The following is a 10,960-nucleotide window of genomic DNA, read 5'->3' as shown; positions in this document are numbered from 1 at the left end:
AGCAAAATTGGGATGCTTCCTTTTTTAAAAAAGAAAATTCTTATAGAACATACAAAGAATAGGCCCCTTGTCTGATTTGCATTTATCATTATATACAAAAGTATTGCAGAGATAGTATGATTTGCCTGACCCTGTCTCTTTGACTTAGAGAATATGTTGTGTGCGTGTTTTTGCATTTGTGTACGTGTGCATATGCATGTTTTAACATAAAGAGAAAATATAGCCATGAGAAGATACCAATTTTTCACTCAAAACTATTTGGAAGGTAATGAGCTGGTATGAGTCTTTAACATACATAAACACATATCGTACATATGCGTACACATAAACGTACATATCATACCACTGTGATATTCTGTCCTTAACACAGCCTAAGATGGTTGTGTTGTAAGTGGGGGTTATGGTATATTAACTTCATTACCATTGTTACACTCATAGTTAGATCATTAAGGGTAATAATTAGCTTTCTTTCTATATGTTTATAGATGACAGATTTAACCCTGGACATGTTTCTCTTCAAACAAATCACTTGTCTACAAAGGAATTTCTTTGATGTTATCATTTAAAAATATTATCATTTTTCTTTTTAACCAGCAAATGTTTATCGAACACCCTATCTGTGAAGTTTATAATAGGCAATGGGAGGGAGGGAATCTCTGTCTTCAAGGAACTTATTATTTAGAGGAAGAATCTAAAACTCATTAATTTGGTACGCTCAATAAGTTTCCACGTGAATTCACATATGGATTAGAAGTGTGAATATGAGATTATTAAACCTCCCAGTGAAATGTTTTTGTTTGCTGTGAACAAGGACAAAAACATACATACATGTGCCAATGTGGTGTATATGTAGTTAGCTTTAGGTCATATGAAAATTTTGGTTATATATACCCCTGGTGTATACACACACCCCTCCCTCCATGTGCATGCACACACACTTGTGTGTGCACATGTGTTTACATCAGTGGCTTCACAGATGCTTTATCTCCTAAAGTGGCAGAGACCTGGCTGAAGCGAGGCAGAGGCAGGGGTCTTACCCACTGATGCTCCTCATGCCGCCTCTCTCTTTAGGCAATGGCCTTAGAAAATATACTGAAAATCCCTGATTTGGATTGTTAATATGCAAAATTCTGTCTTAGAACATTAAATTATTATAACTGTGCTCAATTTACACAAAGATGATTCAATATATATGCTTTGAATAATCCTAGTTGGTTGCCACGTTGCTTAAGTAGTCTTGTTTCTAACGTATCCAGAGCTCTTTCTTAACTCGGGTGTTCTACTTCACTCAGCCTGCTTGGTCAACCACATGCAGTTTGTGCCTTCATTATACAGATTTCTATAACCAAATTGGCTTGTTGGCAATACACACCTAATTTATTTTCTTAATGAATACCTGTGCCTATGTTTAAGATCGCATCATTTTTCTTCTGAATTATTAGGAGAACCTCTGTACTAGCTTTCTGTCTCCATTCTCCAAATTGATATCTAGTTCATTCCCTTCCATTTTGTTACCAGAATGGGTATTTCTCAATCATGAGTCATTTCTTATTCCTCTTTGCTTAAAATATAGTGATTAGCATGGTTCCCAAGATAAAATTCCAAACTCAGAGCATACTAGTTCAGTCCAGTGCAGCTTACTGAATCTCTGATGAGGTCTCCCAGCAATTCAGGAACTGGGTTAAAGGCATTAGTCCTTCTTAAAACTGTATCTTCTGCCCCATCCCTTCATGTGCGTTGAGCCATGTTTTCCAGCTCCCCCACACCCCCTCCCCATGCCTTGGTACAGGCTGTTGCCTCTGCCTGGCACAACCTTCTGCAAGCTTTAGTTCCCACTTTATTTTTTCAAAATTCATCTTAAGTTTCACTTCTCTCAAACTAAGAGCCCTTCCTCTGTTTGCCCTCTCTACTCAAATATATCCCAGCATATATTTTTGTCAGAATACTACTGTACTGATTTATAATAATTATCTGTCTCCTCTCCCAAGAATGGGCCTCTTTGTTGACCGGGACTCTATCCTGTTCATGGTTATATTCTCTGTATTATATCATCTATTAAGGCAACTCTTCTAAATGTTAACTTGATAGAAGAATTTGTTCTCATCAAAAAAAAAAAAATAAATAAATGTTAACTTGACACCCTCTCAGTATAGATCTCTGATGGATCACCTCTCTTATGGACTGAAAGTTTGTATCCACCCATAAAGAATTCATATGTTGATGCCCTAACCCTCGATGTGCAGGGATTTGGTGGTGAGGCCTTTCGGAGGTAATTAGGGTTAGATAAGGTCATGAGGGTGGGGTTCTCATGATGAGATTTAGTACTCTTAAAAGAAAAGATACTAGGCCGGGCGCAGTGGCTCACGCCTGTAATCCTAGTACTTTGTGGGAGGCCGAGAGGCAGGTGGATTGCTCAAGGTCAGGAGTTTGAAACCAGCCTGAGCAAGAGTGAGACTCCGTCTCTACTAAAAATAGAAAGAAATTAATTGGCCAACTAAAAATATATAGAGAAAAATTTAGCCGGGCATGGTGGTGCATGCCTGTAGTCCCTCCCAGCTACTCAGGAGGCTGAGGCAGGAGGATTGCTTGAACCCAGGAGTTTGAGGTTGCTGTGAGCTAGGCTGATGCCACGGCACTTTAGCCTGGGCAACAGAGTGAAACTCTGTCTCAAAAAAAAAAAAAAAAAGAAAAAAGAAAAGATACCAGAGTGCTCACACACGCTCTCATTCTCTGTGTGCACATACTGAGAAAAGGCCATGGAAGAACATAAGAAGCAGGTGGCCATCCGCAAGACAGGAAGAGAGCCACCAAAACCCAACCGTATTGGCACCCGGATCTCAAATGTCCAGCCTCCAGAACTATTAGAAAATGAATTTCTGTTGTCTCATCCACCCAGTCTATGGTATTTTGTTATGGTGGCCCCAGCAGAATAATACACTCTCGGAGGAAGAACTGCCTGTTTTATCATTTTGTTTACTGTCTTTATGTTGGATTTCTAGCTATGGAAAGTATTTCCTTTAGTTTTGTGGTAACTCAACATTTTAAAACAGTTTGGTTTTTCTTAATTACGAAAAGTATTATAGTGCATGCTTGATGCACAAGATTTGGAACACACCCACACCCACAATACCCCACAAAGGAGCCATCACCCATAACCCAACACACAGAGAATCCTTGTTAATATTTTAGTGTTTGTCTTTTAATATTATATATTATATGTCTTATATATATACATAAATGTATTCCATAAAAATAGGATCATACTATACTTATGGCTTAAATGGATGTTTATTTTGACTTAGCATCACATAGTGTACATTTTCCTATGACAGTAATTATTCTTCTGCAACATTATTTTAGCTGTACAGTTTTCCATCAGATAAATTTGTAGCCCAACTTTATTTTTTAAAATTATTTATTTATTTGTTTTGAGATAGGATCTTGATCTGTTACCCAGGCTAGAGTGCAGTGGTATCCTCATAGCTCACTGCAACCTCAGTCTCCTGGGCTCAAGTGATCCTCCTGCCTCAGTATCCTGAGTAGCTGGGACTACAAGTGTGCACTACCATGCCCAGCTAATTTTTCTATTTTTTATAGCGATGAGGTCTCGCTCTTGCTCAGGCTGGATAACTCAACTTTAGATATAACTTTTGGTATATGTTCTCAGAGGTGTTTAAAAATTTATCAGTTTCCTAGTTCATTCAATCCAAGTGTTTTTTACTTCCTCAAAGGTTATTTAGTTTTCTATGGTTCAAGTATGGCAACTTTGGCAAGAATATTGTGCAGAATCCTGAAAATCATTTATTCATTCACTGATTGGTAAATATTTATTAAATACCCACGGTGTAGTAGGAACTATATTTGTATTTGTGGAAAAATTCAGTAATATGTAGCAAGAATCCTAAAAATATATATGGCCTTTGTTCCAGTTATTTTTTTTTAGATATTTATTGCAGCAAAATAATTACAGATGCACAAACAGATTTATGTACTCAGATATTCATCGCAGCATGGAGAGCAAAAGAATGGCCATGACCTAAATTTCCAACAGTGGGGAAATAGTTGAAATAACTGTGGCCTATGCATATGATGGAATGTTTTTCAGCAATTAAAAATACTATTCTCAAAGAGTATTTAAGGGTGTGGGAATTGCTTAGAATAGAATGTTAAGTGAAAAAACCAGGTTATAAAATTATGTGTACAATATGTGATCCCAGTTTTATATAAAACAAACCAAAAATCTATTCATAGAAAATACCAAAATATGACTTGTTTTCTCTAATAGCTGGATTCCTGCTAAATTTTGTTTTTTTCTGCATATTCCAAATGATCTATGGGAAGTATGTTTACTTTTGTGATTAAAAAATGTTTTGAACAATTAAAAATGTTCAAGATGGTTTCTTAATTTCAGAGATATGGAGCATTTTATTGGAATCTTTATTTCATTTTGGTGAAGTGAAATGTTTCAAAAATAGAGTGAAGTCTCACCTTTATGGTGATGCCAAAAAAGTTTTTGGAGTGTTTTTGAGGAAGGGAAAGAAACACACCAAGGTAGCAGGAGAGGCATCACCAATATACCCCAGCCACTCGTTCTTCAAGATCCAGCCTAATGGTCAACTCTCCTGGCAACTTTTCTTTGTACCTTATCCTAATACCACAAACAGAAATCCAGTGTGGCCCCTTATCACACTGTGCTGCTATTATCTGTTTCTTTTCCCTCCTGGATTGTACCAGGGCCTCCCAAGGTAGTTGGTTTTATAGTGCTCAGTAAAATGTTGAATGCATAAATGCAAAAAATGAATGACTCATCAAATGCCAGTATTGCTCAGTCACCCTCTGAAACCCCTATACCTGAGCAAACTGAAGATGGTATGTTGGAATTGATGGAGTGATATCAGCTTTGCTCATGAGAGAAGCTACTCGAGTCAGGATATGGGATGCACTGTGTCATTACAACTTGGTAAATGTTTTGCATGCACTTTGCCTACCTTGCTCTCCCTGGCTGGCTCTTGCATTACCTATATTAGCTCTGACATTTCTGAAGTGAGAACTGTTGTTTTTTTTTAAGTCCCTCGCCCCCTCCTCCTCCCTCCCAGTACATTCCTCTGTCCCCTATGCTGCCAGCTATTTCTTTTTTTTTTTTTTTTATTTCAGCATATTATGGGGGTACAGATTTTAAGGTTTCAATAAATGCCCTTTCCCCCCTCCCCCCCATAAGTCTGAGTCTCCAGCATGACCATCCCCCAGATGGTGCACATCTCACTCATTATGTATGTATATACCCACCCCCCTCATCCCTCCCACCTGCCCAATACCCGCCTTCTTAGCGCAGCCAGCAGCGTGTGAGTCTCATAATCTGAAGTGAGAACTGTTGAGAAGTAAAGAGGTGCCTGCTCTGTGAGTCAGCTTCCTGCATTTTGTGTTCCTGAGCTCCATGGTGGAGCTGATCCACTTCTGTACACTGACCCGTCTTTTTGGGGTAGGTTGGGAGAGGCTGCTGGGTCCTCTGACCTCAAGAGCCTACTAATAAAAGAACAGCCATATAGTGAAAGATGTTGAGGAGAGAGGCCACTGTTTCTTGTGTGGCAGCACAAAAGATGAGATCTGGGCTAAAAGTAGAGGCCCTGCTAACAAACAACCAGCCCTGTGAGGGCTCTGGCTGCTCTTCTTGTCACATGAAGAAACTAGAGTTCCTAAGCAGATGGCTGGAGCACAGGACTCTTTCTGTTAACTTCAAATTCCATTCGAATGGTGTAGGACTGATAAATAGGAGATAGGTCACATTCTGGCTACAATGCCATGCCCACAAGTCCTGCCGGAATTAGCGTGAGCTGCGGCTTCACAAGCCGAGGGCAGCTTGGTTTCCTTGCATGAGGAGTGTAGAGTGTGCATGTGTGCGTATGTGTATGTGACCGTGTGTGTGTGTATGTATGTGAGAGAGAGAGAGAGAGAGAGAGAGAGAGAGAGAGAGAGAGAGAGATTGAGAAATATTGAGTGAAAATTGGCCTTCTCTAAGAGAAAGAACTAAAGGCATCTCTGTCTGTTCTGGGATAGCCCTTTCTTTGCTGTTATGAATAGCTCTAACTAATAGAAAGAATTAACAAGTACTCCATCTGTCATAAATCCCATTTAATATTCATGCCTGAAATAAACTGAGTTCTTGCCCTAAATCTGGCTTACTGAGTATTGCTTCTCAGCCCCAGGGAAAGGATCATTCCAATGGGATCTCTTCCAAATATTTAAAGAGGGGGGTGGAGGTAGAAAAATGAAAAGGCTGATTCTGCCTTCCAAGGAGTTTAATTAATACCACTGCCTTCTAGCCCCGAATGGTTTTGTGGCAAATGGCTCATCCGGGTTTTCTGAAGCATACCATCTCCTGGTAACAAAGGCCATTCAAGACCACCATGATTGGCTTCATTTCTGAAGTCTCTTCCTACCCTGCCTGGGCAAATCTCAACTTCTGTTCTGTTTCCTGATAAGGATGCCTTTTCTGCGTGGGATTCTGAAAGACTCTTCTATTTGATACTCAGTTTTATAGACTATTGCCAAGAAACAATTTACATTGTCCAGACACAGAACTGACGGTATTTTCTATTTTATATAGGGGCTCTTCCATAAAGGGTAGCAGAGAATTCACTTTTATGATTTGGCAAAAGCAAGCTGACATAGTAGATGCGTTACCAGTTCCCTTGGGCAGTGCAGGGCTTACAAAACTGTGTCCCAGGTGAGTCACCCTGTTCCCACCTCCAGGTTCACCTTAGTGCCAAGAATTCACTCTCTTAATTAGTAGAATTTTATAATAAATTTTGATTTATTATAGGGCAAATGCCTGCAGCTTGTTCTTCTTCTTTAAAATTGTTTCATATATTTCATATATTCCTTTCCTTTTTCATATTAATTTTAGAATCTGATTTTCAAATTCCAATCAAAATTATTTTAGGTTTGATTGCACTTTTACTGGATTTATAGATTAATTTGGAGAGTTGCTCTCCATAGAATATTGAGTCCTCACATTACATATTATATCTCTCTAGTTATTTGGTCTTCTTTCATATCTTTCCAGAAAGTTTAATAACTTTCTCCATTAATGTCTTGGCCATAACATTCCAGTCCATAATTCAGTGCCTGTTAGATAGTAGATACTCAATAAATTTCTATTGAATGATTATGTTTTGTTGCTAATGTGGATGGAATGAGTTCAACAAATTTTTGTATATTGATCTTTTATCTAGGAATCTTTCTGAAGCATCTTTTTCAATTCTAGTATATGATACATTTTCTTGGATTTTCTACGTATATAATAATATGGTCTGAAGAGCAGACATTTGTTTTTTCTTTCTAAACCTTATGCATTTAATTTTCTTTATTAATTTATTTTACTTTATATAATCTCCAGTACAATGTTGAATAGAAATGATAAGGATGTCATTTTTTTCTGAATTTAATGGAAATTTTAAATCTAATCATAATATGTCTGCTTTTAATAGATGCCTGTTATCAAATTAAGGAAGTTCCCTTCTATGCTTAGGTTTCTAAATGTTTTCTTATTCTTAAAATCATGAATAGGGGCTGGGTGCAGTGGCTCACGCCTATAATGCTAGCATTCTGGGAGGCTGAGGAGGGCGGATTGCTCAAGGTCAGGAGTTCGAAACCAGCCTGAGCAAGAGCGAGACCCCGTCTCTACTATAAATAGAAAGAAATTAATTGGCCAACTAATATATAGAGAAAAAATTAGCTGGCCATGGTGGCGCATGCCTGTAGTTCCAGCTACTCGGGAGGCTGAGGCAGCAGGATTGCTTGAGCCCAGGAGTTTGAGGTTGCTGTGAGCTAGGCTGATGCCACGACACTCACTCTAGCCTGGACAACAAAGCGAGACTCTGTCTCAAAAAAATAAAAAAATAAAAAAATAAATAAATAAAATAAAATAAAATCATGAATAGGGTTCAAATTTGATGAAATGCTTTTTAAAAAGTTTCCTTGATCAGATGTGCTAATATTTATTTAGTTTTTTTTTGGCATGTGTATTCATTTGGTGTTCTTTATTATTTGCGTATATGGTCACAGGTGCAAATATGGGAGAGAATATAGCATAATGGTAAAAAATGCAGGCTCTCAAGTGAGACTGTTCTAGGTTTGAATTCCACTTGTGACTACTAACTTGGGCAAGTTACTTACACTCTTTATGCCTCAGTTTCCTCATCTCCAAATGGAGTAAACAGTAACACCAACCACATAGTCTTTTATGGGGAAATTAAATGAAGTAATCTGAGCAAAATTCTTAGAACTATTCCCAGTGCTTTGTTTAATGCATATCAACTGCATTCATCTTCTTCCTAGTACTGTTATTTCTCAGACTCTCCTTGTTCAGTTTGGGGAACAGGGTACCTGAAGGGAGACTGAGAAATTTTTCTTTTCTTTTTCAATATAGCTTCTATAAAATTTATATTTTATATTCAGTGAAGTTCAGTCATACTGATTAATAAAAATAATCTGGCTCTGGGAATTTATATAGATTTTTTTGCTATTCTTTAAAAATTACAGATTTATTCATTTTTTTTATTATTGAGTCAATATTGGCAAGTTTATCTAAAAATTATAAATTTAGTTCTAAAACTTTAGGTTCATAGCATTCACTTAAGATTTTTTTTGATCTCCATTTCACCTGAAATGATGTTCTCTTTTCTATTCCTATCATTGTTTAATTTGTTCCATCACTCTTCCTTGACTGGTCTTATCAGAAAGTTGTCTATTTCATTTGCCATTTTAGATAAAAACTTATTTCTTAAAATTCCTTTCTATTGTTTCCTTGTTTCTTCCACTTGTATTTATTAAATATATCCATCTACTTTGAGTTCCATCTTTCCCTTTCTAACTTCTTGAATGTTCAGCTCACCTTGTTTTTAGTTCTCTCTCTCTGTCTCACTCTATTTTCTCTCTCTCTCTCTCTCTCTCTGCACACACACACACACACACACACACGCACGCAAATATAACTGAATATCGAAGGCTATACTTTTTTCTTTTAATACTGCTTTAGACATGGTCTATAAGTTTTGACATGTTTTACTAGTAATTTCTGTTATGAGTTCTTTATTAACTCACAAATTATTTGGAAATATGTTTTCTTTGTATAGTATCATGGAAATATATTTGGTATTTGTCCTTGTTTCCTGACAGAGCTCCTAAATCCCTTGTAATTGCCTGAGTGATAGGAGTGATAAAAGTATCTTTTGTTCTAATGAAGTGACTCTTGCTGGGCCCCTAGATAGCTTCAGGATGAGAGCTGGTCACCAGAAAGACCAACCCTTGATTAGGAACCTGAAACTTTCAGCCTTACTTACCATACTAAAATCTACCTCCATGATTTGTCCATTTTTTTCCTCATAATTTTGTAGCTTTTTGCTGTGTGTGTTTTGAGACCATATTGTTCAGCACAAAAGATTCTGTCTCTGAAAAAATTTCCCTTCTCCTTTAATATGTTTAATACTAATAATTCTATTTGCCTTAAATTTCATTTTGTATGACATTAATAAGTCTCTACTAGCTTTCTTGCAGTTACCATTTACCTACCATATCGTACTTTCATCTGTACATTATAAATATCATACAGTTGGAATTTCAAAATTTCTATTCTGAGACTGTTATTACCAGTGGTTTTAATTTTTTTATATTACTAATATGTTTGAACTTATTTCTTCCATCTAATTTTCTGTTTTTGTGCTACCCTGCTTTCTTTTTGATATTCTTTTTGTACTTTTTGTCCTTACTTTTACATTTTTTTATTTTCCCCCTTCCTACTTTTCTAGTTTTGGAGTTATCCTTTTTATTTCTACTAGTGATAATCTTTAAATTTTTGTCATGAATACTTGACTAAGTTTAAATTTAATGTTTTCCAGGCAATGAGAGGACTTCCACTTTGCCCCCTAGTATTGAGATAAATAGCTGACAAATATAAATCATGTATGTTTAATATATGCGATGTGATGATTTGATATATGTGTACATGGTGAAATGATTACTATAATCAAGTTAATTAACACATTCATCACCTCACATAGTTACTTTTTTGTGTATGTGGTAAGAACACTTAAGATTGGTTCTCTTAGCAATTTTTTTTTTTTTTTGGAGACACAGTGTCTCTCTGTTGCCCAGGCATGAGGGCAGTGACATAATAAGAGCAACCTCAAACTCCTGGGCTCAAGCAATCCTCCTGCCTCAAGTAGCTGGGGCTACAGGTGAGCACCACCATGCCTGGCTAATTTTTCTACTTTTTGCAGAGACGATATCTTGCTGTGTTGTTCGGGCTGGTCTTGAACTCCTGAGCTCAAGTGATCCTCTTGCCTCAGCCTCCCAAAGTGCTAGGATTATAGTCATAAGCCACTGAGTGCTGCCTCTCTTAGCAAATTTTAAGTATACCATACTATATTATTCACTATAGTTACCATGCTGTATATTAGATCCCCAGAATTTATTCATCATATAGCTGAAAGTTTGTACTTTTGATTTGACCATCTCATTTCCCCACCCCACCGTAGCCCTTGGCAACCACCATCTACCTTCTGCTAATATGAGTTAAACTTTTAAAAGATTCCATATATAAATGAGATCAGACAGTATTTGTCTTTCTGTATCTGGCTTAAAATGATGTCCTTCAAGTTCATCCATATTGTCACAAATGACAGAATTTCCTTCTTTTTTATGGCTGAATAATAATTCATTTATATATATATATGGATGGTGATTTTCCCCACACTATTTGACAGCTATGGAAAAGGGGAAAGAAAAGGAAGGGTTTCTGGGATTTGTTGATTGACAGTCCAACTGTAGGAGGTAGTTTGGGAGTGAGCAATTCTAAGATTCTGGCAAAAGTCCTATTTAAATCATTCCTAATGGAGTGTAGGCTAGGTAGGGGCAAAGGAAACCGTAAGGACACTGAATAAGGAGGAAACAAAAGAAGAAT

Source organism: Microcebus murinus, chromosome 6 (genome assembly GCF_040939455.1).
Source record: "Microcebus murinus isolate Inina chromosome 6, M.murinus_Inina_mat1.0, whole genome shotgun sequence".
Lineage (NCBI taxonomy): Eukaryota > Metazoa > Chordata > Mammalia > Primates > Cheirogaleidae > Microcebus > Microcebus murinus.
The sequence above is the reverse complement of the archived record's forward strand: the minus strand, read 5'-3'. Positions refer to the sequence as shown.